Here is a 25,734-nt window from a genome sequence, read left to right on the forward strand (position 1 = left end):
AACCTGATTCTATAGTTGTTGAAATTTATTTTGGTCTCATTAATCTACACTCAGTACCCCATAATAACAAAGTGAAAACAGAATTTTAGAAATGTCATAAATTTATTAAAAAGAGAAAACTGAAATATCACATTGGCATAAGTATGCAGACCCTTCACTCAATACTATGTTGAAGCACCTTTGGCAGCAATTACAACCATGAGTCTTTTTGGATATAATATGACAAGCTTTGCACACCTGGATTTTCTGCCATTCTTCCTTGCAAATCCTCTCAAACTCAGTCAGGTTGGATGGCGACTGTTAAGTCGTGGGCTCTGGTGAGCAGGAATGAAGACACACAGCTGAGTACAGAGAAACTCATTCTTTTATTCAAGCTGGAACTGTACTTAGGCTTGGGCCTCTCCCAGCCCCAATATATAGCCAAGCCCTATGGTAGCAACCAATAAGATTGAACCTGTGCTTGCTGCCTGAGGCTGACCAATTGCAGGCCCAGAGACGGCCTGTCTGGGTTGCTGAAGAACCGTTAGTTCTCCAGCAATGCACGTGGTGTGGTACCCAAAAGCCCAGTACATAACAGCAACCATCGGTGAATACCCATTTTCAGATCCCTCCAGAGATGTTCAGTAGGGTTCAAGTCAGGGCTGTGGCTGGGCCACTCTAGGACATTCACTGAGTTGTCCCTAAGCCATTCCTGTGTTGTCTTGGCTGTGTGCTTAGGATCGTTGTCATGTTGGAAAGTGAGCCTTTGGCCAAGTCTGAGGTCCTGAACACTGTGGAAGAGGTGGTCATTGATGATATCCCTGTACTTTGCTCCATTCAGCTTTCCTTCAATCCTGATCAATCTCCCAGTCCCTGCTGTTGAAAAACACCTCTACAACATGATGCTACCATCACCATGCATCACTATTGAGATGGTATTGGGCAGGTGATTTATGGTATCTGGTTTCCTCCAGACGTAGTATTTAGTATTGAGGTCAAACAATTCAATCTTGGTTTCATCAGACCAGAGAATCTTGTTCCTCACAGTCTGAGAGTCCTTTAGGTGCTTTTTTAAAAACTCCAAGCAGGCTTTCATGTGTTTTGCACTGAGAAGGCTTCCGTCTAGTCAATCTGCCACAAAGCCCTGATCGGTGGAGGGCTGCAATGATGGTTGTCCTTCTGGAACTCTGTCCCATCTCCACACAGGATCTTTAGAGCTCAGTCAGAGTGAAATCATTGGATTCTTGGCCACTTCTCTTACTAAGGCCCTTCTCCTCCAATTGCTCAGTTTGACTGGGCAATCAGCTCTTGGAAGAGTCCTGGCTGTGCCAAACTCCTTCTGTTTGAGAATTGTGGAGGCCACTATGCTCTTAGGAACCTCCAGTGCAACAAAAAATTTATTGCAGCCTTCCCCAGATCTGTGCATTGCAAGAATCCTGTCTCTGAGCTCTGCAGGCAGTTCCTGTGACTTTATGGCTTTTGCTCTGCTACAGTATGCATTGTCAGCTGTGAGGCCTTCTATAGAGACATGTGTGCCTTTCCAATTTTATGTCCAATCAATTTAATTTATCAAAGATGGGGTCCAATCAAGGTGTAGAAACATGTCAGCAACGATCATGAGAAATGGGAGGCATCAGTGTTAAATTTCACGTGTTGTGGCAAAGGGTCTGAATACTTATGCCAATGTGACATTTCAGTTTTTCTTTTTAATAAATTTACAGACATTTCTAAAATTCTATTTTCACTTTGTCATTATGGGGTACTGAGTGTAGATCAGGCGTGTCGAACTTGCAGTGTCACGATGTATCGCGACATTTTTTCCATTGCCGGCAATGGGGTGGGTGTGGTTTTGGCGTGATGCATCCGGCCCACGGGCCAGCAGTTTGACACCCCTGCTGTAGATTAATGAGGGGAAAAATGAATTTCAACAACTGTAGAATCAGGCTGCAGCATAACAAAATTGACAAAAGTGAAGAGGGTCTGAATATTTTCTGAATACACTGAATATATTGCCTTCTTGTTAAATATTTGTATTGTTTGGGTAAAACAGATAAGGAGATGTTGTAAGAGATTTGACAGATAGTCATATGAGTACTTTTGTAAATACATTGTGTGTGTGAGAGAGAGAGAGAGAGAGAGACAGAAAGACAGAGAAAAGTTATCTTCTTTAGAGCCAGGCTTCCAAAGACCATTGTTTAATCTCTATACTTACAATGACCATTTTTATTTTCTGTCCAAATGGATTTGTTGTTTGTCAGCACTATTTGTAAACTGATTTAAGGGGTTAATGATGGCCTAGATAATTGTGACAAATGGATCAAGCTGCCTTTGATTTAGAAACAAACCAAACTAAAATTATGCATGCAACATTTAAGAAAAAAAAGTTTAAAACATATTTTAAAAGCCTCAAGCTAAGCCTAAGGCAGGATAGCAAGTTTTGTGGGGAAAATATTTTTCCTTTGGAAGGAGGGGGAATAAATCAGCATAATAGATGCCACTGTGATAGCAGTATGGACTAAACAAAGTATATAACTACTTTTCCCTGTATTAAATAAATACATTCAACTCCCACCACGACAATCTTGATTTCTTTAGGTCCAAATCAAAAGAATAAGCTTACAATTAAGACACCAGAGGAAGGAAGGAAATTCCTTTGCTGTGTGCAAATTAGTTCAGCCACAAAGAGCTGCAACAGTGCTTTTTTCTAGTTAGGGAACCCCATTTGGTTTAATCTGATTAAAGAAAAAAATTACCTTGAGACAAAAAAAAATCCCCAACAACACAGATAAAGAAAATCATGGTGGGGAAAAAAAAGAAGCCTAAATCTTTTAGCTTACAAACCTAAAATGTAGCAACTAAAGCCGCTAACAACTACATAAGGAAGCCTGGAGAGCGAGCAAATTAAGACAAATGTATTTGGATTTTATGATTTAATGGTGGAGATATCACAGTATGAGGAAAACTGTTGAAATAGAATTGGCTCCATGACAAATATGAAACTTCTCAACTCCACTCTTCAAAAATCAAGATAGTGCTTTGCCATCTACTCACAGGCAGGGAGAAAATATGTTTGTGAAATCTTTCCACTATTCTCATTTTAATTTTCCACATAGGAAAATAATGTACTGATCTAATATTGTTATAGCAATAGGCTTTCTTTAACATCACTGGCAAGTTATTCAATGTTCCCAACAGAGATCGGGAATTTTGGAAGCTCTGTATAAGACACGTTCATACAATCACCACTCTGGGAATAAAATCCCCTCACTAATGAAGGCGAATATACGTGTCCCAGGATAATGTTGCATGGTCCAATTTCAATCAGTCACTAGGACCAATTATAGCTTTCATACTAGTGCTGGAGCCCATCCTCAAGAAACTTCTGTCTCTCCAGAATGTGTGCACTGGGCTGTTCTACGTGTAGTACAATTCTATACTACATAGTCCGAAAGCTTGGAAGACTAAAATTCTGGTCTCAGTTACCAATTCAGATTGGATCCTGTATAAAATTCCCTTTGCAGAATGTATCTCATAATAGCTGAAAAAAAATTACATTGTATAACCTACTTGTATCTTTAAATAGAATTTGAAGATAATCTTAACGAGTTTTGACAGAAGGACAACATATACTTCTAGAAAGGTACCTGATGACACTTAGGGGGGGAAAAGATCAAAGGTACATAATAATCAAGATGTATAGGTCTAACCCAGGGGTAGGCAACCTTGGCTCTTTTATGACTTGTGGACTTCAACTCCCAGAATTCCTGAGCCAGCCATGGGTCAATTCTGGGAGTTGAAGTCCACGAGTCATAAAAGAGCCAAGGTTGCCTACCCCTGGTCTAACTCAATCCATTCATTGGACTCAGAAAATTGGAGACTGAATATACTTTAGTGCAGGAGTGGATGACTTATAGACCACAGACTTTATGTGCTTCCCAGTAACCATTTGTGACCCTAAGCACCCTGAAAATGTGCTGCTAAATGGGCTCATTGTGCAGAAGTTGGAGTAGTTAAGGACGAGGGTAAGAAGCTCTTGCTCTTATTCTCATGCCTAAAACCATGATTATTCAAACATTGCTCATCTCATAGTAATTTTATAGAAATATACAAATATTCAATTTAGACATCCAATTTGAAGTCAATTAGACTGCGTCTTTGAGTCAAATCAATTTTCTGAATCAAATGAGAAAGTTGATTGAAACTATTGACTTGAATCAAATGGCTCCAAATCATTTATGTATACATAGAAACCATTTTACGTACACATAGAAACAACTTTTTCAAAAAAATACTAATTTTCTAAATCAAATTGACACAATTTGATGATTTGATTTGAACATCCAAATTAAATTAGATCTATTTTCCAAATCCATTGAAACTGTCAAGTCAAATTGGATTGATTTTGCAAATAAAATAGACCGTTCAAATTGGATTTTACTTGATTCACAGAGGCCTACCCAGACAACAGATTCTCAGAATATTTGCAATCTGTTTTTTTTTCTTCTTTCTACTTAGAGCAGTGATGGGAAATCTATAACAGGAGTATCAAAGGTGACATACCACAACATTTTAGGTGACATATTCAGCAACACCTGACAACAGTTATTCTTGAAAACAGGTCCCATTTTAGCACAATTTTCAGAGGCTGTAGAATCTCAGGACCCTTTAGAGGTCATGTGAGAGGGCTTTGCTCTTGCTTGACCTCTGGAGCCTCCAAAATTATGTGAGAACAGGACATGCTTTCATGTGGTTTTGTCAGGCATAAAAGATTAGGATTACATGTGAAGTTCCAATTAAATTGATTTAATTGAAACTTCAATTAAATTCAATCATGGGTATGCACAGGAATCTACTCAACTAATGGGTAGCCCTATCTTGGTATTAAATAAGGGCCAACGAAATTTAGGAGGAGTTCAATGTAGTCCGTTTGTGACTATTTAGAGTTTCTAGGCCAATTCCTCTTTTGACTCCACACCCATGTTCTTCCACTCCTTCTCCTGCAGAGTTTTGGAGGCTGCAGATGCCACAGAGGAGCCATTCTCCAAAGCTAAGAATGAAGGCCTTATGTGACCCAGAGTTGCCTTGGGTGGGCCCCGTGGGCTGTCAAAAGAAAGAGAACACTGCCTGAAGGTAACAAATGATCGGACTGTACATTTTTAAAAATATTTTTTTGACACCATGAGCCCAAAAGATTTGATGTCACTGGTAGAGGTTTAACTGAATCCATTTTATACAGCCAAAATAAGTGTTTCCGATTATTTATTTGTTTGTTTTTGTTTGTTTGTTTATTTATTCCTTACCTCCAAATCAACTCTGGATGGCTCAGTGTGCAGGGTAAAGATGGTGACCTTAGCATAGATATGCAGAAGCCATGCATAGGCAAAAGGCGCTGAAATGTTTTTTAAGTTCAGAAACAGATGATATTTAGAAGCAGCTCAGGCAGATGTGTCCCTAATTCACTGAAGTACAAGAAAGGGGAGAAAGTACAAGACAATCAGACTTACAAGATTCTGTTATTACAGCCAATCTTAATAAAAAATACTGGTAGTCCTCAATCTACGACCGCAATTGAGCCCAAAATTTATGTTGCTAAGTGACCAAATTAGTTAAGTGAGTTTTTGCCCTATTTTATGACTTTTGTCACCATGTTTGTTAAGTGAATCACTGCAGTTGTTAAATTAGTAACATGGTTGTTAAGTGAATCTGGCTTCTCCATTGACTTTGCTTGTCAGAAGGTCACAAAAGGGGATCACAGGACCCCATGGGACATTGCAAACCTGAGAAATATGAGTTAGTTGTCAAGCATCCAAATATAAATAGTGCAACCATGGGGAGTCGACGGCTACCTGTAGTTTTAGACTTCCTGTGGTGTTGATTTCCTTGTCTTGTCTACCTAGCTGAGCTCAAAGTATATGAACAAAATAAAAAAAAAATGTAGAGCCCAAATAGGAAACAGTAAACGCAGCAGCAGCCCTGCCTGAGCTTCTCAATATCCTCTCTGGGCTGGTGATTGAGTTCCCAAAACTTATAGTTTTGAAACTTGAGTTCCCGAAACTTATAGTTTTGGGGGACTTCAATCTACCATCTCTGGGAGGATCATCTGAGTTAGCTCGGGAGTTCATGGCTTCCATGATGGCCATGGACCTGACGCAAGTAATTTTGGGACCGACTCATGAGGGAGGCCACACCCTGGACCTTGTTTTCTTATCTGGACGGTGGTTAGATGATCTTGGTGGGGGCTCCCCAATTGTTATGCCCCTGTCATGGACCGATCATCATCTCCTGCGGCTGGTCTTCCATTTTGCCACCCCCCACCGTGGGTGTGTGGAACCAATTAAATGGTACCGCCCCAGACGCTTAATGGATCCCTAGAGGTTCCAGGCGGCGCTGGGGTCCCCACCTGCCTTCCTTGCTCACAGCTCGGCAGATGCCTTAGTGGAAGCCTGGGAAAGGGCAGCCACTGAGGCTCTTGACCGAGTTGTACCCCTGCGGCCCCTGACCTGGTGCAGATCCCGTCGAGCTCCATGGTTCTCCGTGGAGCTCCAGGAGATGAAGCGTCAGAGACGGGGCCTAGAGAGCGGTTGGAGATCCAGCCGATCCAAATCCGACCGATTGCGACTAAGAGCCTATACTAGGTCTTATCTCGCTGCGATAAGGGAGGCGAGGTCTAACCACTTCGCCACCCTTATCGTGTCCGCAGATAATTGCCCGGCCGCCCTGTTTAGGGTGACTCGCTCCCTCCTGAATCAAGAGGTGAGGGAAGAACCCTTGCAGGGTCATGCCGAGGAGTTTAACCAACATCTGTTGGACAAAATCGCTCGGATTCGGACCGGTTTGGACTCTGACTGGGCAGAGTCTGGCGAGCAGGACGCGGGCGGTCTTGTCGATATTACCTGGGAGGAGTTTGATTCTGTGACTCCGGAGGAAGTGGACAGGATCATGGGGAGGCTAAGCTCCACCACATGTTTATTGGACCTGTGCCCTTCCTGGCTGGTTTATGCAGCCCGGGAGAGGACACGCAGCTGGTTCCAGGCAGTTATATCGGCTTCTTTGAACGAGGGTAGCTTCCCCGCCATCTTGAAAGAGGCGGTGGTGAGGCCTCTCCTCAAGAAGCCTGCCTTGGACCCAGCTGTATTGAACAACTTTCATCCCGTCTCCAACCTTCTCTTTCTTTCGAAGGTTGTTGAGAGTGTGGTGGCGCATCAGCTCCCTCTGGTCCTGGATGAAGCGGATTATCTAGACCCGTACCAATCGGGTTTCAGGCCCGGGCACAGCACGGAGACGGCATTGGTCATGCTGGTGAATGATCTCTGGAGGGCTTGGGACAGGGGATATTCCTCTGTTCTAGTCCTATTAGACCTCTCAGCGGCTTTCGATACCATCTACCATGGTATCTTGCTGCGGCGTCTCAGGGGATTGGGAATGGGAGGCACGGTCTTACAGTGGTTCTCCTCCTATCTCCAGGGACGTTCGCAGTCGGTGTTGGCAGGGGGGCAGAGGTCGACCGCGAGGTCTCTCGTTTGTGGAGTTCCTCAGGGGTCGGTCCTCTCGCCTCTCCTGTTCAACATCTATATGAAACCGCTGGGTGAGATCATTCGTGGTTTTGGAGTTGGGTATCATCAGTATGCTGATGATACCCCACTTTTCCTTTCGACCCCAAACCACCCCAGTGATGCCCTCAACGTGATGTCCCGTTGCCTGGAGGCGGTTCAGGTCTGGATGGGGAGGAACAGACTTCAACTCAACCCCGACAAGACTGAGTGGCTTTGCATACCTTCATCCCGGGTTGGTTTGGATATTCCACCTCTCTCTATGGTGGGTGAACTATTACCCCCCGTAGATAGGGCTCACAACTTGGGAGTCCTCCTAGATTCACGGCTCACCTTGGAAGACCACATAGGGGCTGTGACTAGGGGGGCTTTCGCCCAGGTTCGCCTGGTGCACCAGTTGCAGCGCTATCTAAGCCGGGATGATCTATGCACGGTCACTCACGCGCTCGTAACCTCTCGACTAGACTACTGCAACGCTCTCTACATGGGGCTGCCCTTGAGGACCACCCGGAAGCTCCAACTGGTACAGAATGCAGCCGTGAGAGTTGTGTTGGGAGTCTCCCGATACTCCCATGTCACACCTCTGCTCCGTGAGCTGCATTGGTTACCAGTTGTCTTCCGGGTGAGATTCAAGGTACTAGTAATGGTGTTCAAAGCCCTACATGACAGGGGGCCGGAGTACCTTAGGGAACACCTGCTGCCGGCATCAACTTCCCTCCGCCCTGTGCGTTCCCACAGAGAGGGTCTCCTCAGGGTGCCACCGGTCAGAGAATGTCGATTGGTGGCCCCCAGGGGGAGATCCTTCTCTGTGGGTGCCCCGGAGCTATGGAATCAGCTACCGGTGGAGCTCCGGACGGCGCCCGATCTTCGCTCCTTTCGCCGCGAGCTAAAAACATACTTTTTTGAACAAGCTGGCCTGGCCTGATGAGGGGACTGGGGGGGGTTGTTATTGTCATTTTATTGGGGTTTTAAGATGTATTTTTAGTATATGGGCATGTATTTAATTATTTTTTTTAACTTTTGTAATCCTGTATTTTTATTCTTGCCCTGTTCACCGCCCTGAGTCCTTCGGGAAAAGGGCGGTATAGAAATATTATTAAATTAAATTAAATTTAAATTAAACATTAAAATGTATACTCCACATCCAGCTAAGGGCTCCAGCCACTAGTCTACTGCAGATCCTTGGATAAAAGTCAGGTCTTTAAGGAATGTTATCTGGGTGGGAGCCACTGGGATTTAAAGGGGGAAATCTTATTCTAGAGGGAAGGCTCCAGGGTCTTAGTAGATGACACTATTTGGTCAAAGGGACCCAGAGGGTGCCAGCCTGCCAGATCAAACCACAGGAAAGGGGTGTTTTTTAATGAACCAGACCCTATAGAGCTTGATAGGTCACAGCCAGCAAATAAATTGTACCTAGAAGCAAATTGGCTACCAACCAGTGCAGCCTATTAAGCAGGGCACTTCAACACCTGCCCATCACTGCTCATATGGCTGCTTTCTTCACTAGTTGAGCTTTTGAGAGGTCTTATGAGGACAAAGATTGAACTGTAGCTTTTGAACAGTCTCCAGTAGCAACCACACATTGTTAAGCGAGGACTGAAGGACCTGTGGCTTATTTCTATTAGTCCCGTTCAGCATATCTAATAGTATCTGGACAATCACTGGCTTGCTACTTCTGATTTAAGGAGTGGTTGTTGTTTTTTTGCCTCCCGGTAAAGAAAAGTTCTCACAGTGTGTTTTCCTTCAGATAAAAATACAATCAGCGCTCAGAATTACCCTGTAGCAACAACTGCATAAATGACAAATAGTTTGAAGGTCACAGGAGGAGGTCTCTATGCCTGGGGAACATAATGTTCAGTCCACTCGTAATACTTTGTTATGGTAAGGTCAGCCATTTGGTGTAATGGTTAAAGTGCTGGACTGAAAACCAGGTTACCATGAGTTCCCTCCCTTAGGCATGACAACCAGCTGGGTAATTTTGGGTCATTCTTTCACAGCCCAAGGAACCTCTCACTGTTGCTGCAGGGAGACTAGGTGGGAACACATTATGTATGCTTCCTTGTGTTGTACGAAATAAAGGGGGATATAAATCTAGTGATAAAAATAATAAAAAATAAATGAAGAGTAAGTGGAATGAGGAATAATGCACCTGTCCTCAGTGAATGAGTTTGCTCCCAAGCTGTGCCGTCTATCCCAATCTGTCTTTGCCCCATATATTGCAAATGCAGCCAGTGAAAATGGACTTAGGATGCAGTCCAAGAAAATGAACTAATCTGTTCTGAAGTGTTCATATTGAAGTGGGTGTGAAATATATGAAGTTCATGACAGTGATCAGTAAAAGCTATAATGCTTTCTGTCGATGAAATATCAAGGCAATTTAGAAAGGTAGCTGTTCCACTGCTATCAAAATAAGAGGGAACTGCTTGGGATAATAACTTGTCACGAAAATAAGGTATGCCCAGGAGCAATGTCATTTTTACAATACCTACGAAAGCACAATAGATCTGTTTCCTTAAAAATGTGGTAAAAGGAGGCATGTTTGTTTTTGTGGCACATGTATGCCACAAATGCAAACATGCCTTCTTTTAATGTTTAATGCTGAAATGAGATCATAGACATTCTTTCAGAATACTGGGTTACAAAATGAAAATACTTCTTTGCCAATTAAAATAATAAATGATCAAAGTATTGCCAAAATTTAAAATGCTGGGGCTTAAAATCAACGTACAATTGACTCACATGCATTTTTAGATTATGGCATACGTTCACATCCACCAAAATTATCTCCACATGGGAAAACATCATCTCTGAATTGAAATGATGTTTGCCTCTATCATTTTCACTTACTTTTTTGCTTCTTTTAAAATCATTAATTGTACATGCAAAGGGCACGATCAACAGGTTGGATCCAACCAGTGGTGGGATTCAAATATGTGAACAACCGGTTCTCTGTGTGGATGCCACTTCCGGAAGTCCGTTCTGGGTCTGGACAACAAAAAATTAGCTACTGGTTCTGCAGAACTGGTGCAAACTGGCTGAATCTCACCACTGGTTCCAACCTGGAAGCAAAATAAAGTAATTCTTAACTGGCACAGAGGGGCTCATTGGCAGCAATGGAAGGGAGCATTCATGACAAGCTAGCAGAAAGATGTGTAGGTGTAGATCAGGTAGACATGGTGGAGATGGGGGCATAATCTACTGGATCCAAACTTGAAGGATAGGATTCCCGAGGGGAAAAAAGGAAAAACTGCTGCTGCCTTTTGCCCTAGCCAACAAGACCCCACAGGACACTAGAAGTGGTGAGTCATCTGCCCTACTCTTCCCACTCACTCCGGTTAGGATTGGTCTGCTCATGCATGGAGGTTTAGTTATCAGACATTGCAGATAGGAATCAAGCAGGGAAGCAAGTTTTGCTATTCTATCTTGTTTTGCTGCTGATGCATTTTGTAACCACTGAGGCTTCAGTAATAAATTTTGATTAGAGTTCTTCTCAGTCATTCAATCAATTCATTCACTTCACTGGGAAGTGTGGGTAGAAGATCAATGGTGAAGATGAAACAGATAGAACAGAAGCAAGTTTATTCTACTGCCTAGTGGAGAAAGAAGTTGTCATTGTCTTTTCCTTAACAGTTGCCATTCTGGTGACATAAACTGTTCACCTGGCCATTCAGATTTAGAATATCAAAAGAAGAGAAGCTCGATTTCCTTTTTCTTCATCCGTAGTCTGTTCCTTTGATGTGTACTGTATTTTGGATTATAAATCTGAAGGCAGAGATTGTCTTATTAGTGATATTTGTTAAATACTTTGGGACTCTTTTTGGCTAAAGAGCAGATGGTAGAAAAATCAATAATAAATAACCAGGAATGGATGTTGGCATCATTCATGAAAACAATCTGTCATGTGTATGAACTTAGTAAAAACCATACATAACTTGAAGAGAGTTCATTAGGTCAGAGATCTTGATTCTGAGCCTAAAAGAGAAGTGTCCTTTCCCCCCCCCCAAAAAAAGTGAGGGAAAGCAGGCATGAGTTATCAATATTTAAGCATTTTGAGACTGTAGCATACAGTAATAAAGAATGGAGCGAACAAAAAAAACTACACAGTAGTGATCCCACCGAGTCTGTGTTTTACTTCCAAAGTGTCTAATGCTCTTCCAAATTATTGCTATGTGAGGTGTTATAGCCGGTGTTCATCTCTGTTTCAAAGCCAAAGAGCCAGCGCTTGTCCAAGGACATCTCCGTGGTCATGTGGCCAGCATGACTAGATTCCAAAGGTGCATGGAATGCTGTTACCTTCCCACCGTAGTGGTCCCTATTTTTCTACTTGCATTTTTATGTGCTTTCGAACTGCTAGATTGGCAGAAGCTGGGACAACTAACAGGCACTCACTCTGTTATGCGGCACTCGGGATTCAACCCACCAAACTGCCAACATTCTGATCAACAAGCTCAGCATCCTAACCCACTGAGCCACCGTATATATATATATATATATATATGTAGATCTAGAGTCTCGGGTTTCTTCCCACATTCCTTTCATCTTCAGAAAGTTGTGGCGACGTTTCGACGAAATCCCATCCGTCATCATCAGGCCGGAGTGTTCCTCCTGCTGCTTCCAGGAGCAATGCATGGTCTGGCTGTTCCTTTCCTTCCAACTGCTGGTGGGGCTGTGTTCTGACTGGGAGGAGGCGTGGCTGCTTTCTGATTGGGTGGGGGTGTCCTCCGACTGGGTGGAGGCGTGGTTGTCTTCTGATTGAGTGGAGGCGTGGCTGTCTTCTGATTGGGTGGATGCGTGGTTGTCTTCTGATTGGTTGGAGGCGTGGCTGTCTTCTGATTGGGTGGGGTGTGTTCTGAATGGGTGGGGTTTTTTGTTGTGTTGTAATATCCTGAGTGTTGTGATTTGGTGTCCTGAGGAGTGGGCTGTGTAGTGGCCTCCAGAGCTTTGGTTTGGCTCTGAGTTCGAGGACCTGCTATGTATCTCTGGTATGGGTCAGTCAGGTTCGTGTGTGCGTTCTTCTGCTTGGGTGATGGCACTTTTGCTTGACTTGTTCTGTCTTCTGTGTGGGAGAGTTTTTGTTCTGGGTGTGGATGAGTCTTGCTGGGGCTGGTGGCATTTGGGGTTGTTTGTTGGTTTTTTAAATCCTTGTTTGCTGAAATTCGTTTCTCTATCAATGCTGGTTTCCAAATGGCATGTAGGCGGGAGGTGTCGTCTCGCTTGTTCATACTGTCTGGGTGTTTTTCTATTTCAATGGCTTCTCTGATTATTCTGCTATTGAGATGTTATATATATATAATTGATTTGCAGAGACATCACCCTGTCAACAAAAGTGCGTATAGTCAAGGCTATGGTCTTCCCAATTGCAATGTATGGTAGTGAAAGTTGGACCATAAGAAAGGCTGAGCGCCAAAGAATTGAGGCCTTTGAACTATGGTGCTGGAGAAGACTCCTGCGAGTCCCTTTGACTGCAAGGTGATCAAACCGGTCAGTCCTAGAGGAGATCAACCCTGACTGCTCTTTAGAAGGCCAGATCCTGAAGCTAAAACTCAAATACTTTGGCCACCTAATGAGAAGGAAGGACTCACTGGAGAAGAGCCTAATGCTGGGAAAGATTGAGGGCAAGAGAAGAAGGGGACGACAGAGAATGAGGTGGCTGGATGGAGTCACTGAAGCAGTAGGCATGAGCTTAAATGGACTCCATAAGATGGTAGAGGACAGGAAGGCCTGGAGGAATGTTGTCCATAGGGTCGCCATGGGTCGGACATGACTTCGCAGCTAACAACAACAACAACATGGTAGTTGGGTAGTGCAAAATAACAAATAACGTTGTAAATAGTTAAGGTTGCATCAAGAGGGATTCCCTGTCTGATTCCCTTAGTTATCACATAGTCAAAATAGTCAAGTTAATACACTTCTAGTTGTAACCTAGTCAATTAACAAAATTTTCAAAATATTTTCACTAATACATATCAATATCCTGTTTTTAAATTTTATCTAATTGCAATAGAATATTCTAGAATAGCCTATAATATACAAAAGAAAGCTTAATTTTTGGGTAACCCACAATTCCCTATTTCAATAAAGAATAATTCTCTTGTCTACAAAACTTACATTGTTCATTACAAAACATTGTTATGTTTTACCATTAAAGTCTAGTTTTCATCTTAACAAATCACCAATTATTAGAAAGATATTTTTTGTCTTAACCGTTCAACAATTATTAAAATACTATCTTTTATATATAAAATTCTAGATTCTATAATATAGTTCAAAAGTAGCAACTAATATATTCTATAAGTCGTCTTAACCGTACATCAATTGTTAAAATACTATCTTTTGATATATCATTCTAAATTCTATAATATAATTCAGAATTGTATTCTAAAAGCTTACTTTTTGTTTTCTCTTACAGATCTAAAACCTAAATGTAAACTCAGTTGTATTTTTTAGAGATTCCCCTTAATCCATTGAAAAATATTTTTGTACTCTATCTTTAGGAATCCCAAAAAAGAAACACATTCAGTTTTTTAAATCTAACTCTTGCCTTTCTTTTGTGCCAATCAGGCTTCCCTTTTGGCATCTTTAAATTCTCAAATGTATCTCCCTTTCTTCCTATACCCTATATCTGAATCCAGGGAGTCTATCCAATGTCAATTTTGCAAGGAAAATGTCCCCTTTGTAACCATTGTAGTTTTGCTTTGATAATTCAGTTTTTGATGATTGATGTAATATAGTTGTTTTTATATCAGTCAAGTCTTTTTCTTCTTCCAATTCTATCTGGGTTAGGTAGAAGGTAGAAGGTAGTAGCTGGGTTAGGTAGAAGGTAGTAGCTCTCATTTGATTAGTTGAACTTTCAATATAGTGTATTTGAAGGCCTTTAGTGTCTTCACTCTTAGTATTGCTTTCTTCAGGTGCTGTTGCTTTTTGAGTTGTAAGTTTTGTCGTTGCCATTAAAGTTTGGACTTTAAAGTTTTCTGTAGGTTGCATTTGTTGTTCTTTGAAGTCTCCTATTTTAGTGTTAGTTTCCACTTCTATTTGGTTTTGGATTATCTTTTCCTCATTTAAAGTCAGAATTTGATTTGGTGGCTTTGAGTTGTCAGATTTTTCTTGCAGTTTGGCTTTAATTTGCTCTGTCATTGTCAAAATCATGTCCAGTATCAGTTTATAGTCAAGTGGTGGGATATATTCTTCCATTTCATTATTGTTTGCAGTTAAATCTTCCATGGAGACTATTTTAATAAGAGTCAAGAATTATCCACCTCTGAAAGAGTTGTTATCAGTGCCAGGTGTTCCCACACTTATCTTTAAAATAATGTCAAGGACAGCTCTGTTATTCAGTCAGCTCTCACAACAGAAAAAAGAAATTTACTTGCTGTACCAGGTTTCGCCACAAGATGTCATCAATAACATATAAAATGTAATGTAAAACTTTCTTTTTCCCCAAATTAATATAGAACTTTTGTAGCATTAGTCCAATTTTTTTCCTTAATTCACAGCTTAGAAAGAAAATAGGATAGTGGATCCCCAGCAAAAAATAGGATCTTTTTAGTAGATACAGATGAAATTGCTTAGTTTCTTTGCTGAATTAATTAAGTTTCTTTTAAAGCTTTAAGGCTTTAAGATTTGTTCCCAGAGTAGATATTCGCTGTTTTCTCAAAAAATGGGGAAAGAGATTTTCAGGAAAGTCCCACAGGAAGATGGTTAAGGGAATAGGAAAGGTCACCCAGGTCCTCCAGATTGCTTCTTGGTGCTAGGTAGTGCTTTTGGCTTTCGGCAGGGAGCGGCTTAGTGAATGGCCATCTTTATGGCCGGTCTCTTCTTCTTCAGGCCAGAGGAGATTGTCCCGGATTCAAGCATAGAGCTGCCGCCCTTCTGCGATTGCAGGGAAGGCCTCCTCATGGTAATCGCCCCTCCAGGGTGATTTTTGACCCTTTTCAGGGTCCTCCAAAAAAGAAAAAAACGGACCGCAGGAAGTGGACTGTTCCTGCGCATCCGGAAGCGCCGCGCGCACAAACCAGAAGCCAAACCCTGACCTTGTCTAGGGTTGGAAGCAGTGGTGGGATTCAGCCAGTTTGCACCACTTCAGCAGAACCAATAGCTAATTTTTTGTTGTCCAGGCCAAGAATTGACTTCCGGAAGTGGCATCCACACAGAGAACCGGTTGTTAACATATTTGAATCCCACCATTGGTTGGAAGCTAAGCAAGATGAGAACTTATTCATACTAGGATGGGATCTCAAAAACATCCTAGCAGAAGGCAAGGATAAGCCACTTCCATTTGTTGCCAATAAAACTGCATGGGCTTATCAAAGAAGCCACTAGGAAACTATTCAAGAAAGCTTTTAACTTTACATGAAGGTGATGTAGTAGGGAAAATGATGTGTGATTCATGATATTCCATGTCTTGATAGTTGGCCCTAGGTAAAATTTATTTAAGGACTTCCCAAGTAACTGAATAACATATAAATAGAACAACACTGGAGGTCTTGAGATGACCATAGGATTTGGATAACGTGTTCTAAAAACTGCCTATTTTATTTCAGTGAATGGAGTTAAGGTTGATCTTTATCTCTTTTAATAGGATTAGAATTGGCGTTGTAATGGCCTCGATGAAAAGTGTTATTTTTCCAAAGTTGTTTTAAAAATATCAAAATTACTGCGTGCATACCTTGAATGGGTTTACCCTGGAAAACATTTTTTAAAAGAGATTATATATTATTATATGTAGCTCTGAGGCAAGCAGATGCTCTGCCTGTCTCTCTGTGCAGCAATTTTTATCCCAACTTCTCTAATTCACAATAAAATAGGCATCAGCTTTATTCTGAGCCAGATTTTTATTCCATCTAGTCCAGGGGTGTCAAACTGCCAGCCCACAGGCCGAATGCATCACCAGGAAACCACACCCACCCCATTGCTGGCAATAGAGAAAAAGCTCCGATACGTCACGCAACGTCACATGACATCGCAAGTTTGACATGTCTGATCTAGTCCAAGGAAGTTTGCACTGACTTGCAGCAGTTTTCAAAAACTTTGCTTAACCTTACCTGAAAACAATGAGGATGAAACGGATGACCTTTTGCACACAGAACCTATGGTCTAATGCTGAGCGATGCTTCTCATTTAGCCATGCAGCTGTTTTGCAGGTTCAGTTAGTTTCTGTAACAAATTCTCTTTTCTTCACTGGTAGGAAGAAAGGCTATGAAAGCTGGAACTTAAATATTAGTCCTTATGAGTTTTAATGATCAGCTCCCAGATGTGCTGGTTCAGCACATTAAAATGGACAGGAATATGACAGATGTGCCAGCCACTGCAAGTTGGTTTAATAGAAAATTAAGTTCACATACAGTACATGGGAGCAATTTGAACAGCCTGTATTCCACAAAACTTAAGCCATAAAAAATATGTTTATGTTTAAGATGCCACAAGCCTCTCTATTATTTTGCCTTAAATCTTTACTATTCCCTTCACCTTTATTCGTTCTTAGAAAGTGTGGGCAGATTATATTGTGCTTCATAAAAAATACTGAATAAAAACATCAAGGGAGGAAGGAAAAAAGGAACTATGCCAGTAGGCAGTATAGAAGCTGGAGAGAGAGAAAAACAAGTGTCAGGCTATACATTGGGCTTAAAATTAGCAATAGCAATAGCAATAGCATTTACACTTATATACCGCTTTATATTGCTTTACAGCCTCTCTAAGCAGTTTACAGAGTCAGCATATTGCCCCCAACAATTTGGGTCTTCATTTTGCTGACCTCAGCAGGATGGAAGGCAGAATCAACCTTGAGCTGGTCAGGATTGAACTGCTGGCAACTGGCAGAGTTAGCCTGAAATACTGCATTCTGACAGCTCATTAAAATATCCTCGGCACATATATCATATACAAATCATCATCATCAATCATCATCATCATCATCATCTTCCTAGTGTTATTCATGCAGATGCAAGGTCCACTTTTTGATCGACAAAACACAATTACAAATATATACATATATTTATACAGGATATACATAAATATATATACAATATATATACAAATCATATTCCTATCGTGTACAAATGTTAAACAGAGAATGCATACAGCATTTTCTAATAGAATCCATTCTATAAAGCCAAATATTATAATTGAGAGAGAGAGAAAAAGCAATATTTCAAAAACAGAAGCGTCCTTCTTTGCCATTTCAAGGACAAACAGATTTTTTCCTGTAGGAGCTTTATATAGCTCCTACTTGTAGGAATGTATGTATGCATGTATGTGCCTCCCACGTAGGAGCAGACAAAAGGTACTGCAGAGATCTGTTGGGGGGAGGGTGTTAACTGCAACCCGAAATCCACCTTTCTGGAAAATGTGCCCCCCTTTTCTTTTTGAGTTCTGCTACTGCAGTTGGATAAATCAACATGAGATATCATGATATGTGTGTAAAGATAAGAAATTTTATAAGGAGACGGTGTTTGTCCTCAGTTTTATTTTTCTTCAGTCAGTTGGTTCCCCCCCCCCCGCCGCCTTCCCTTCTCATATAGGAGCATTTTTTTTCTTCCAGAAAACCCTACAGTTTTGAACACACACATTTTGCTACAAAGCATCAGAGGGGGCTAATTACCAGTTTGCTGGTAAGCACAAAAGCTGTGTTTTTCAACCGTTTAGGATTATATTAACCTTTCATCGTCTGATCTGTCTCCCCATGCTTCTTCTTTTAGATGGGGATGGAGCATCGTTACAGATGTTTCCAAGGAGAGAAACAGATTTACAGGCCGAGTTGTCCAGAGGTGGCTGGGGGAGCACGCATCACTCTTCAACTTTTATTAAAGTCATTGTAGAACAAACATGAGTTACAATTGTCAAATAATTGATACCTTCCTACACTGCAAGTCAGCACTTTTTGCCAGCCGAAATTGTATGTACATGTGCACTGTATGCGGCAAATATGGGAGCATCAATCCTGATTGTATTGCCATGGATTTTTTTCTTCTTCTCCCGTACAAAATTAAAAACAAAATAAGGCTGAAAATGGGAAGGACATTGCAACCTTCTAACATCCTTGGAAATGTCTGGGAGGCTTAAAAACATGGTTATTGAAGGACCGCGTGCTGCCAGAAAACAGCAAGGAGTAAAAGGACAAGGAAGCAAATGTAGCTGGGCTATTTGTGTTGTGGCCAAAAAACAAGTATGTCCCCTGAAACTATATAGTGGAGTATCTCAAATGTTATTCCACTTTTCAAAATTCTTGATAGAACACTATTTGTTGCTAAGAAAAATCACTCAGAGCTTTCAGCTACACACCCATACCTCCTTCCATTCATGAATATTGATTGTATGTTGTCTAAAGTGGCATGGGATTCCTTGATTCTATACACAATGATAATAAAAATGCATAAACATGAATTCATGCATAAAAGTTTGAGGCTAAGTGTCACATTTAATAATAATATTAAATACTAAGCACTTAGTTTGATTGCCATGGGATTAAGAGAATCCCTTGGACAAAGGGAAATTTCAGCCCAATTTATGCTGATGTCAGGGCTGTCCTTGTCATTTTTATTTATTTCTTTAGAAAAGTTATGCATCTTAAGTAAATAGCCTTTAGGTGGTTAGCTAACAAAACCAAAATGAAATAGAATGAAAAAAATATAATTGAAAACTAATACAATAAATGCAAACAGCCAAGCCATCCAGATCTCACAGAATATTGTGTCATAGGACAGGGCACTATGCCATAGAAGGAACAACTCTTTAGTCCCATAAGATTGTGGGGGTTTTTTTCACTGGGGGGCCTGAAGCATGACCATCCTGTCAAATCTGGTGTGGCAGACAGAAACTATTGGAAACGTGGCCTTGTGCCATATGCAGCTGAAAACTGATAATTAGTATCTTGTATTATAAGAGGAAGTTTGCTGGAAACCAATGTATCTCATTGCAGGGCAAATGAAAGTGGACTCTGTATCATGTACCCCACTACATTCTAGATCAGTTGAAACTTCCAAATTCTTTTCAAGGACATCCCATGTACAGTGCACTGAATTTATCCAAATGGGAAGTGACTAAAGTGTTCATGACTGGGAACAGAGTTGATACATCAGCTACTACCTGCTCCACAAGCAAAAGCTATGTTCCAGGGGACCCCAGATTGCCTACCAACTTTATCTGGGGAAGCACCATCCTATGTAAAGTATAGATGAAAAAGCTGTACAACCCAGAGACCCAAAATCTGAGGAACATTCATTTATGCTAAGGTTAGGATATGACTTGTTCATTCCCATCCAAAACCCCCCGCTGTCTCCACTGCTGGATAAACACTTTGACAACATCAGTTATAAAGCTCAGAGTGGGGAGATATATCTGCCAACAGATGTCCTGGTTCAATTTCATGTGGATGTTAAATAGGAGGGGAGAAAGAGTTAAGTCCTGAGGTACCCTACATAGTACAGGTCTAGAGCTAGACGTCTCCAAATATATCCAGCCTTTGAGGAAGGAGGAGACCCATTATAAAACTGGAACCAAATCAGGAGCCAATACAGAAGGATGCCAGGTTTTAAGTTATTTAAAGCCGCTAAGAGATCCATGAGGGCAAAGATACAGTAGATGGCCTACCCATAACATTAGATACTGGAAACTAGGAGGTTCAATGTGATAAAAGCTCTAGTGACTCAATCTCTAGTCATCTCTTGGTTGGATTACCACATGGGGCTACTCTGAAGAGTATTCAGAAGCTACAGCTGGTGCAGAACGCAGTGGTGTGCACAGTCCTGCCCCCCCCTCCCCAGGGTGGCAGTGTTACACAAGCTGCATTGGATACCAGTTTGCTTCCAGGTCCAATTCAAGATGTTATGGCCATTAAAACCCTCTATGGCATGGATCCAGGATATCTAAGAGCTGTCCCACCCCAATGGGACTAGCCAGCCCCACTTGTGCCAGTGGAAGAAGACGGACCCCATCTACTAAGGCAGGGGTTCCCAACCGGGGGTGCTTACACTCCCTGGGGATGCAAGACAATATTCCAGGGGGTGCAAAAACTTTGGTTTTCAAAATTATAGTGTATATGCATAATTCATTGCCATTATTTCTGACTTTTGTAAGGGGTGCAAGAATATATCAGAAGCATTCTAGGGGTGCAGGGTATAGAAAAGGTTGGTAGCCGCTGTGCTAAGGAATTCTGGTGGGAGAGGGGTCAAGGAAAAGGCCTTTTCTGCTATACCTGTCGAAGACTCTACCACCAGTAGTGAGAACTACTTCCACCATTTTGGCCTTGTGAAGGGTATTAAAATTTAATTTTAGCAATGGGGCACTCACCTCTGGAGGTGGAGAAAGATCCCTGTGATACCTGTCTTTTAGTCCTGTTTTTTGTACACTTTTAAATTTTTAATTTGCCTATTTTTATATTTTAATTACTTTTCTATTTATCTTATAATCTTCAAGAGTCACCTTATAGGAGAGATGGGCAGCATAAACGTTTAATAAATAATGATGATAATTCAGCCAACTTTATTATTCAGTCTTGGTTTCAGTGAGCATATTCAGTTTTCACAAAAATATATTGAAAGAAAAGACAGTGTAGTATTTTGTGCTTCGAAGATGCTAAGAAAAATCAGTGTTCCGTCAGGGATTATATAAGAAACAATCTAGAGAAAATACAAAAGGGAACCATTATTTTTCTTTTAAGGCTATTCAGCTTTTTAAATGTTTCCCAAAGAATAGTAAACAAGTGTATGGAGGAATGTCTTCAAAATTAATTTCAGACATGGAAGGAGAGAGAAATTGATAAAGAGAACAATTCTGACTTCACTGGAATCATTAAGCAAACCAATTAGCTGGTTTGGTAAACAATATTGACAGTATATTTATTTTTCCTTTTGACGGTAAACATTTTATTGGTTTTTAAAAAATGAACTAGAATCTTTTAAAAACATTGAGCTTGCCGATCATTAGTCTAAGTTTGTTAGATTTATGATAAACAAGAATTTAATTAAAATGTTGTTTTAAAATGCAAAACTTACTGGCAAATCTATGAAGCAGATAAAAACCCCTACTAAACTCCAAGTCTGTGGTATGATATCTTAGGAAGGATTCCCAAAAAGTTATTTGAAATCAACCGTTAGTGAAATATCCTTAAATAATGAGTTTTCAAAAATCTTCTAATAATGTACATTTTTCAACACAATAGTGAATATGTTGTTGGGGAACTGCCAGCTAGACTGGAATGGGTAGTCAAGCTTTTGCCTTTTGCAGTTGTGCAAGGACTCTAAGCTAAGCCCATCTTTCACTCCCTCCCTTCCAATCTAGCTGGTAGTTTCCCAACGTATATCTGACTGCAGTCATTCAGTTGGATCAAATTTTCATCACTATGACCTTTTGTTGTCTCTACTTCCCTTTGGAATATAAGAAGTGGGAAGGGTAGCTGATTATGGATAATGAATCAGAGGTTTGGACAAATGAAATTAAACAGAATATGTATGATGTCTATAAAGCAAGAACCAAGATATACAGTGTAAGGCAAGATCGGATTACCTAGTGGCTATACAAAACTGATCCAGCTTGACTGGTACAGGTAATCCCTCAGTTACAAACGTTCCCTTAGCGATTGTTTGAAGTTATGTGATAAGTGTCCCCTATGAGGCAGTTGCTAAATGGGGATCCCCTGTAAGATAAAAGAGCCTAAAGCTAAATTCCTGAAGGCAATTGCAATGGAGCTACTGTTGTGCAGGTATTAGAGGACTGAATCTCTAAAATATGACGCTCTTCAGTCCAACCTAAATACTCAGAGAGGAGGGGAGTTGCTAGCATGGAGTATCAGCTTTTTAAAAAAAAAAAAAAAAAGGGGCAGTACAAAATTACATAAGCACCTGTTTTGATATTTCATCCGGGCTTAGACATTAATGTTCTAAGGGGGAGGTACTACTACTACTCTATTTTTCTTGCAGCACCTTATGGGATAAGACTACATGAAAGGCTTAGAATAACCTATATATTTAGGTGTAGAGAAAGCCCTGCAGAGTGGATCTGCCTTAGAATGGTTTGAGGTTTTAAATTTGTTTCTTTGCTGTTTCAAGTGAAGGACTGCTTGATTAGTTTCTATACAAGTATTTTTTCAGGACCAGAATGATCAGAAATTCAGTGGAAAGAGTGCAGTAGGCTACGTTCTTGAATTCATCTTTTTCAATGCAGAGGTGAATCTATCAACAGAGAGGAACAGCATAGAAGCCACCACCAAATACAATTTTTATCCGATATTTTTAATGAAAGATTCTCATGTGAGTTTCAACAGAGGCAAAGCCAAGCTCTAAATGGAAAGATGTGTTAGGTATGCAGCTGGAACACAGTTATGAAGGTTACATCAGGCAAAAGTCATTAGAGCATGTGAAAACTTTTGAGCATGGGTTGAAAGGTCACAAAGCTATCTCAAAGCAAAGGAGGATTGAAAACAGGCTCTCAAGCATTTAATGCCTTGGTCAGTTTGATTTGTAAATGGTTAATTTTCCACTTAGTGATGGCAGTTTGCACAACAGTCATCAGAACCATGTTTGTTTTGGAGTAGTTGATTTTGAGTTCTTATATAATTGAGTGTGCTGGTGCCCCTGCTTCCCCAGAAAATAAGAGCTTCTGGTTTGCCAGGCACTTAAAATTGGCAAATCATACATATTGCCAATTAGACCAACTTCACCACCCTCTTTTATGCTCAGCAAAGTAGAGAGGTCAAGGTAGTTTATGCTATCAGCAAAACTCAGTCTTCCAACATCTTACCACCATTGTGTGCCTTTCATGGGAGATGTCCACTTCATTCCACTTAATATTAAAGCAGATTATGAAGGACCTATGCTGGCTCGAATGAATGAGAAAAGGGGCCCAAGATGTCACACTATGCCAGGTGAAAGAAGCAGACCTGTGGAAAAACAATTTTAATCATGCCCTGTAGACAGGTTTGTTATTGATGGCAGGTGGCAGAATCTAGCTGACCTTCACTAATCTTGAAAAAACAAAGCAGGTTGACCTTGTTTAATACTTAGGTGAAAGGTAGCAATGGTAACCCAGTTACCTATTGTTGCCAAGACAACTATATGGATGAGTCAGGATCTAAACAAATTTGTAATGTTTACCATACCCTCCAGTTTATTTCACTGAAGAAATAATGCAGATCAAAACATGACTACCATTGCATCAGCTGCAAATTGAATTATGCCAAATTTTATTTATTTATATCAGATTTACTATACGTAGCTGACCATCTCATGAGTGTGACCCAGGGCAGTGTACAATAAAACAAAATTATAAAAACAAAGTCTTACAATGGTGACATAAACGTATCATCCCATAAATGTCATGATTTTTTTTTCTTATCTCTCGATGACTTTCACAGATCTGTAAATTCACATTTAGTCCTCCAGCAGATGCCCTGGATAACTACGTTCTTGACATTTACATTTGAAAGGTGCAACTATCCTATAATAAAGCACAAAAGCATAAAATTTTAAAGTAAAACTTGAAAAAAATGCTAACAGCTATTTAAAATGAAAAAGAATGCTAAGTGAAAACAGGACCAAGATAAAATATTTCAGAAATACAAAAAGAAACTCTGGTAAGAAAAAAATAATAATTCTTTTTCAAATCCAAATCAAACTGGATTCTATGTGTATAATTAATTTTACTGAATTAAGACAGCAATTTTTATTTCCATATATTTATCTGTTGTTTTTTAAAAGTTTTTTACTGATTTTTTCATACAGTTCAGTAGTACTTGTTCAACAAACATGTTGTCTGAGTTTATCATTCACTAATACAAATTTAATTCCTAAACCTTTATTCTTTTCTCCAGCCATTGATAAAATAGGTCCCAAGTTTAATAGTATTCTGTTTCTTCTTTTTCTTTCAACCTCAAAGTAAGTCTGTCCATTTCCGCACATTCTCGTATTTTTTAAATTCTGTCTTCCTCTGGTGGTAGTTCTTCATTTTTCCAATATTGTGTGAATATGATTCTTGCTGTTGTTATCAAATGTAGAATCAAGTATATACTTTGTTTATCAATCTTTTCTGGCATTATACCTAATAAGAAAAGTTCAGATTTAAAATCAACATGTTTTCCCAACATCTTTTCTAGCCAAGTATACATTTTTGTCCAATACCTCTTTACTTTAACACATGTCCACCATACATGATAATAAGTACCTGACTTGTGTTTACATTTCCAGCATCTATCTGACATATTTTTAAACATTTTTGCTAATCTTGCTGGTGGCAAGTACCATCTATGAAACATTTTATATAGATTTTCTTTGTAAGAAGTTGACATTGTCAATTTATAATTTCTTTCCTACAAGTTTTTCCATTTTTCTAAATCTATATTATATCCAAAATTCTTTGCCCATGTTGTTATTGTTCTTTAACTTGTTCTTTTTCCATTTTCAAATTCAGTAAAAAGTTATACATTTTCTTAGTTAATTTCTCATCAGAGGTTAATAATGTCTGATCAAACAAGGTCTGCTCTTTATAAAATCTGTACAATTTAACATCTTTATCATATCTAACTTGCATCTGTAAATATGCTCACCCTGATCAATACCCTGATTCTCCATCTCTTGTTTAGATTTTAAATTCCCTTCAGAATTTAGAATATCTTTATATGTCCATATTTTCTCAAAACTGACTAAATTTGGATGTACAAATGTTTCCATTGTTGAAAGCCATCCTGGAATTTTCAAGTATATTTTACATTTTATTCCCATGTTAGTAATAATGCATTTCTGCCAACCTAGCAGTTCAAAAGCACGTAAAAATGCAAGTAGAAAAATAGGGACCACTACGGTGGGAAGGTAACAGCGTTCTGTGTGCCTTTGGCGTCTAGTCATGCCACCCACATGACCACGGAGATGTCCTCGGACAAGCGCTGGCTCTTCGGCTTTGAAACAGAGATGAGCACCAGCCCCTAGAGTCGGAAATGACTAGCACGCATGTGCAGGGGAAACTTTACCTTCAAATTTAATATAGTGGTGAGCGCCAAAGAATTGAGGCCTATGAACTATGGTGCTGGAGAAGACTCCTGTGAGTTCCTTGGACTGCAAGGTGATCAAACCTGTCAGTTCTAGAGGAGATCAACCCTGACTGCTCTTTAGAAGGCCAGATCCTGAAGTTGAAACTCAAATACTTTGGTTACCTAATGAGAAGGAAGGACTCACTGGAGAAGAGCCTAGTGCTGGGAAAGATTGAAGGCAATAGAAGAAAG

The sequence above is a fragment of the Vipera ursinii genome (genome assembly GCF_947247035.1).
Source record: "Vipera ursinii genome assembly, chromosome: 1".
Taxonomy (NCBI): domain Eukaryota; kingdom Metazoa; phylum Chordata; class Lepidosauria; order Squamata; family Viperidae; genus Vipera; species Vipera ursinii.